We start from the raw sequence: 7,156 nt of genomic DNA, 5'->3' as shown, positions 1-7,156 counted from the left end.
AAGGAAGGAAGGAAGGAAGGAAGGAAGGAAGGAAGGAAGGAAGGAAGGAAGGAAGGAAGGAGGAAAGCTTGTTTCATGTGGCCCATATGCTCACTGGACCATGATGAAGCTCCCTGTGGCCAGCCTCTTAAAGAAAACTGAATCCTTCCCCACCTATACTCCTGCCAGAAGCCTTCAACTCTGAAGAGCTACACTTCAGCATCCTTATCACAGTTTTTAAGAGTTTTCAATGATGGGTTAATGTCTAGACGATTACTCTGAGGTGGGTAGGTGTTGGCCTTCTATGTCCAATGTCCCTTTTTCTCAGCTGTGAATCTGTGGTCATCAATACCACAGCAAAAGTAGATTTCTTGCCCTTTATAGTCAACAGGAGCATGGATCATCAACTTCCACCTGGTCTCTGGAGTAAGCACATGTCGTGGAACTCAGCATGATCTGTGGTGGTAGTACAGACCACAGGCATCAACACAGGCCTCTGCCACAGCATTGGCAATAAACACCATCATAGATAGTCCTTGGTGTCAGCACAGGCCAAGGACATCAAATGGCCTCAAATGGCAGCACAGACCACTCACATCAGCCTGCACCCAGGTGGCAGAATGGCCTACAGACTTCAACATGGCTTCAAGAAGTAAGGCAGCAGCACAGACCACAGACAACCAGATGGCTTTCGATGGAAACATGGGCCACTGACATCAACACTATGGGTGGCTGTGTAGGACCAAGGACCCAGACATGATCCTTGGTGACAGCTTGGTCTACAGACATCAACATGGCTTAAAGCAGCAGCATAGACCAGGAAATCTATAAATCCCTTGATGGTGACATGGCCACAGACATCAACAGTCTCTTATTGCTGTAGGACCACAGGATCCTCATGAACCTCAAGCTTCAATGCAGCCTGGGGCAGTGAACCAAAGTACTCTGACCTCCGAGTGCAGGTCAGCCCATAGAGGTATTCTGAAGAGTTCCAATCCAGCGAGTGGAGTGAGCGGTTCTTAATCTGAGACATCCTGTGTTTGCTCAGAACCAGGGTGATCATGTGACTGAGCAGCATGTTCTGCGGCTGAGTTTGTGCAAGCTCCAGGCTGCTGTGCATGACCCTGTAGGCCCTACTCAGCAAAAACGTGTCTGCCTCCTGAGTGCTGTGATAAATGGCATGTGCCACCATTGCCAGGCTTCAGAGATTTCTTTAAGAGATTGATTCATGTTTCTCTTTAGTAACCTCTATCATATTCATAAGGACTATTTTAAGGTCTTTTTTTTTTTCTTATGCTTCATTGGTGTTGCAATACTGGGAGCCTGTGGTAGTAGGGTTGCTGCTGGGCTCTAGTGGAGACATATTACCTTGGTTGTTATTGTTTTTATACTGGCATCTAGGCATCTGGGTTTGGGACGATTGTAATTCTAAGTGCTGACATCTGGTGGTCTTCTCTTTGTTGATTGAGCATTTTGTTCCTAGGTTTCTTACCCTCTCTACTTCTTAGAAGAATGTAGTGAAATGTGTGTTGCATGGTAGAAATTCTACGATCCTGATGAGTGTGCTCACTGGGAGTTTCAAGATAAATTTGTTTCTATATATTGGGAACTGACACTTAGGAATAGGGGTGTCCTGGAGAGAGAAGGCTGAATAGGTACACAAGAGGAAGGAAAGAAGAGTGCTCCACCAGCATTTCCTCAGTCCCTTAAAAATGGAGAGTGAGGAGAGACCACAGCAGAAAGTCTGCTACAGAGATTGGGATGCCGTTGGAGGGCTGGATTTTGAGGATCTGAGGGAGAGTTGAAGGTCTGCAGCTACCCTACCTGCTTCCTGGGTATTGTGGCCTGGGGTTCCGCAGGTTGTTCCTACTGGAGTTGGGACCTGGGATAAAGCAATGAGTCAGCGAGGAAAGTTAGTAGGAGAAGAGCTGTGTGATTCACTGGAGATGGGTCCAGGTTGAAGAAGGATGTTGCAGCAGGCGGCCCACTACAGAGGTGGAGATAAAGTCTTATTTAGGTAGAGCTGAAGATCTGCAGCAGCCTACCTGTTTCTCTGGATGGAGATTAGTTTGGCACTTTTTTCAGACAATTTCTAACTATATAGCTCAGCCTTTCCTACTCCATGCTTACCTTCAATTCTTTTTACTTCTGCCTTAGCCTCCTGGGTACTGCTATTATAAGCATGTGCCCCTATGCCCAGCCCTCAATCATTAGTTTAACTACAAATACTGCTTAAAGAAACCTCCGATATAGCATCCGTAGCCTGAATTAAAAAATAGCTTTAGGTGGGTGTGTTTTGTAGAAGCAATTTCCCAAGCCGTTTCCCAACTGTAGTTTTAGTGACATCAAGTTGAAAGCCTGAAATAATTTTTGTTCGCTGAGGTGTTCACCCTCCAAAGTGGAGTAACTGGTGTAAAACACGGAGTGAACATTTGTAACCACAGGAACTACAAATTCCTGTCCTGTATTCCTTTATCTCTGCCCCCCCACCACCTCGTGAACTATCTTATCACAAATATTACCTCACATTTCTAAAATCATTGTTCTCTTCACCTCTCTTGTTTCCTAAACCTTAATTGTCTCATCAATTTAGAGTTTGTATCCATAACTCAATAATATATACTAACTATTCAACAAATGTTTACTAAATGAACTAATGAATGAGACCACGATCATTTATGTAACAATTCTTTGGGAATCTTTCAAACCTAGGTCATCACTTATCACAGATTACTGTTAGGCTTTGAATTGAGTTCTTTGGCCTGTTTTCCTAGATATGAGACTGAACCTGTAAGTGCTTGAAAAGATAAGAATCAGAACCCATAGTGACAACAGCATTAATATAAAACATGAGCTTGGGAATCATTCAAATTATGAGAGACAAAGGACGCGAGGAGCCAAGAATAGAGAAGATACTTTGAACTGTATCCAGTGATCTTAGTGAGAATCAAAACACTGCCTCTAGATGAAGATAATGTTTTTATTAAGATTTGGATAATAAACAATTAAACTGTAATTCATAATCCTTTAAAAGGAACAACTTATTCAAGTGTCATCCCCAACATGCTAACACACTACCCTGAGGATGTACATGAAATATGCATGCAATATAATCAGGTGGTAAAAAAAAAACAGCATTAAAATCATCTACCATGATTTTTTTCTTATTTAGATAAGTAGAAATGAAAACATCTTAGTATTAATATTTCTTGAGCAGCGATTTAACTTTCATAAATAAGTAACACAGTGTTTATGGGTTTATAAAATAAACATGTCTACCCAAAACAGACAGATCTATTCAAACCCCAAACTGTATTTATCTGTTTATAATATATTTAAATGGTGAAAGAAGTTTTATCTTGAAATATACTTAAAAGAAGTTTTATACCACTAATGTAGCAAATCAAACACCTGATCAGCCCTTTAAAATAAATTAATTATGCAAAATTACTATTAAGTGTTGATTTTCACTTTGAGAGGATAGGAAATCACCTGAAAAACCACTGCGGGCATCCCGGTAAAGTGCAAGTGAGGTGAAAATTCCCATTCTAAAGACAGGCACAGCACTCCGTGGGCTGAGCCTCCACTCTAGGTAAAAAGGAGGAAAGGAGCTGAACACTGGCTTTCATCTGCGTCTTAACTGCACCATGTACCTAACACTGGCAACCCTCCACTGAGGGACGATGTTCTGGTTCTGTGAGCTAAAGTAACCCTTTCCTTCCTTGAGTTCCTTTTGTCAGGTATTCTGTATCAGCAAAAAGAATTGTAGCTTTTATAACATGTTCCATCTTAACTGCTTTTGAGTCTTCCTCCTGAAAGAGTTAAGTGTATTCAGCTTGCTGTACATCCAACCTCCAAAGCTTCCTCGTCTTCAACACTCAGTCTTTGTTATCTATGAAGCAAAAGTCCATTTCTCTTCTCCTTAGTGCTCTGACAATCCTAATCTGCTTTCTTTCTGTGTTTAATTATTCTAGATAAGGCACACAAGTGGAATCAAACAATGTTTGTGTTTTTGTGCCAAGCCTTTTCCCTTAGCATTATTTCATTAAACATTATCCACGTAGTAACCTGTGCCAAAATTCCTCTTTAAGGCTGAGCGATAATCTTTTGTGCATGCATATGGTAGCATTTACACTCTCACACCTTCATGCATGCTCAAGTTGTTTCTACCTTTTGTGTAATGTGAGTTGTACTATTATGAATATGGATATGCTCAAGAAATTACAAGATGTTTTTTCTTAAGAGTTATGAATGATAACTATATTGGAAGTGAACAAAACTATAAACCAATAAATTAAACATTGTGCTCTTGGCAATAGACTAAGAAAAGTTTCTACATAAAGTAAAAACAAGTTAATTTAGCAGCTTTTAGCAAGTTCAGCATAAAATACCATGTACTTGCCAAATATATAATTAGCAGGATCGTTTGGAAAATGAAAATAATGTGTTTCAATTTTACATATATTACATATGTAAACTTTTTAAATGCTACTGAACTTGTTGAATAATTAAAAACTAAACATGCAGAAAACTATTGATATAATTATTTTATGTAATACAAGGGCATTTTTGTTCTTCATTATGATAAAAAATTTACAAAATAAATGGTCTGAATTTGTAAAAGTGATCTTCAGAAGTACTCCATGGGCTATTTGTACAATAAAACATAAAGGATTTTTTTTAACAACTATATATGTTGGATGAGAAAAACAACCTAAACATATGGATACTTCTCAGCTATATCTTACCAGATGGTTAATACTAAGCTTTAAAAAGCTGAAATGGAATTTCTTAGCATCTTAATATACTGTGTAATCTCATTTACCTGCTCAGTGAATCTGCATCTTTCTTTAATACACATTGCTTAGAACTTGGCTATAAGAGCCAAGACCATAGAAAACTCTAAGAACAGAAAACAAAAAGTAGCACAACAACTTACCCTGGAAGTCCTGTATGTGGTTTGCTCCTAAGTCTTCAAAAAAAGTGCAGTAACACACCAACACTGGAGCCTTGTGACAAGTTCTACTACGTTATTCTCACCCTGCCAAGCATGTACAATTCAAGAAGCTGCTAAACACAGAATTCATGTTAATTCTCCCATTCTTTAAATCCAGACATTAATAATCTCTAAGAGTGGTGACATATTCAATAAAGAAAACACCCTCCATAGTCCATCACTAGTGTTTAGCAGAAAATTACAAAACTGAATATCGTAGTCCACATGGAACAAAAATTTTAAATTTTAGCTATCTACAGTCTAGATATTTTAGTTAGCTGCGCTTAAATAGCTAATTATTTTTATTGTTAGTACATGAAGGAAACAAAGATTTCAGAAAAATTAATTAGATTCTTCAAGTAAATAAATGTCTAGCATGTAAAAAGAGGATTACTCACTGAAAAGACATAGCAAAGTAGAGATAAGCAACCTTTTAAATGCATTCTGTTGGCTCTCACTATTTACAGCAGCTATGTGCTAATGGACCCTGAACTCTTAGAGGAAATTTAAGATTACGTTTTGTGATAATCTGGTCTCAGCATTTTCAGTAATTAAAATACCATTTGCATTCTACAGCCTCCTGTTCTGTTCCCCTACTAAACCAGCAACTCTCAACAGGGCTGAAAGCCTGTTCTTTCACTTGACCTTTCTCTAGTACAACACTTCTGTTATTCAATTCTTCATCCCTATTTTGTTTATTTTATTTTATATTTTGTGGGTGCAGTGAACTTTATTGATGGTATTCAAGAGAGTAAGGTTTCCTGGGCTCCTCCGGCTATTCTGGGGATTCTGGGATGGAAGCTTGTGGGAGATGCTCAGTGTCAGGATGAGTTGGGACAGGGACTCCTCAAGCAGCGGAGGGTCTCTCTCTTGCTCCCGTGTCCTTGCTGGGGTGGGTAGTCCAGGGCTTCTTACTCCTTAGAGGCCAGGTAAGCCCTGAGGTCCAGTTCCCTGTTGCTGTAGCTGAATCCATTGTCATACCAGGAAGTGAGTTTTACAAAGTTGTCATTGAGGGCAATGACAGCCCCAGCATCAAAAATGGAAGAGTGAGAGTCACTGCTGAAGTTACAGGAGACAACCTGGTCTTCAGTGTAGCCCAGGATGCCTTTTCGTGGGCCCTCAGATGCCTGTTTCACCACCTTCTTGATGACATCAGACTTGGCAGATTTCTGCAGTCGACATGTCTGATCCATGACAGACACCTGGTGGTAGGAACACAGAAAGCCATGGCAGTGAGCTTCCCGTTCAGCTCTGGGATGATCTTACTCACAGCCTTGGCAGCACTAGTGGATGCAGGGATGATGTACTGGGAAGCCCCACGGCCATCACACCACATCTTTCCAGAGGGGCTATCCACAGTCTTCTGGGTAGCAGTAATGGCATGGACTGTGCCTTCCATGATGCCTTCCATGATGTCATGGATGACCTTGGCCAGGGAGTGTGGGGGCAGGGAGTTAAGAAGTTGGTGGTGCGGGAAGCATTGCTGACAATCTTGAGTGAGTTGTCATACCTCTCATGGTTCACACATATCACAAACATGGTGAAGACACCAGTAGACTCTGCAACATACTCGGCACCAGCATCTCCCCACTTGTTAGTGGGATCTCACTCCTGGAAGATGGCGATGGGCTTACTGTTGATGATAAGCTTTCCATCCTCAGCCTTGACTATGCCCTTGAACTTACCATGGGTAGAGTCATCCTGGAACATGCAGACCACATAGTTGAGGTCAATGAGGGGGTTATTGATGGCAACAATCTCCACTTTGCCAGAGATGCTGACAGTCTTGGTAACCAGGCATCTAATACGGCCAAATCCGCTCACTCCAACCTTCACCATCATGTCTAAGGGATGAGGCTGGCACTGCAGGAAAAGATGTGGCTGTCTCTGGAACAGGGAGGAGCAGAGAGCCTCATCCCCATTTTAGTAAAAATAGATTTTTCCATACAAAGTATCTTGATTACAGTTCTTTCTCCCTGTACTCCTCCCAGTTCCTCCCACATCCCTTCCCATCCAGATCCCTTTCTGTCCCTCATTAGAAAACAAAACAGGCTTTAAGTGATACTAACAAAGCACAACAAAACAGAATAAGATAAAACAAAACAAATCACAACAAAATTGAACAAGGTAAGCAACCTTGGGAAAGGAGCCCAAAAGAAGGCACAGGAGTCTGAGACCCAC

The 7,156-nt window shown here is 40.9% G+C and overlaps 1 pseudogene; it reads right to left on the bottom strand.

Annotated features, from left to right (window-relative positions):
- Window positions 1–5,886: 5,886 nt before the first annotated feature.
- LOC129683221 (glyceraldehyde-3-phosphate dehydrogenase-like) lies at window positions 5,887–6,814 on the bottom strand (annotated as a pseudogene).
- Between the last annotated feature and the right edge of the window lie 342 nt (window positions 6,815–7,156).

This window comes from Psammomys obesus, unplaced genomic scaffold (genome assembly GCF_907164565.1).
Source record: "Psammomys obesus unplaced genomic scaffold, mPsaObe1.curated_primary_1811, whole genome shotgun sequence".
Classification (NCBI taxonomy): Eukaryota; Metazoa; Chordata; class Mammalia; order Rodentia; family Muridae; genus Psammomys; species Psammomys obesus.
Note: the sequence above shows the minus strand (reverse complement) of the source record. Positions and strands in the feature narration are given on the sequence as shown.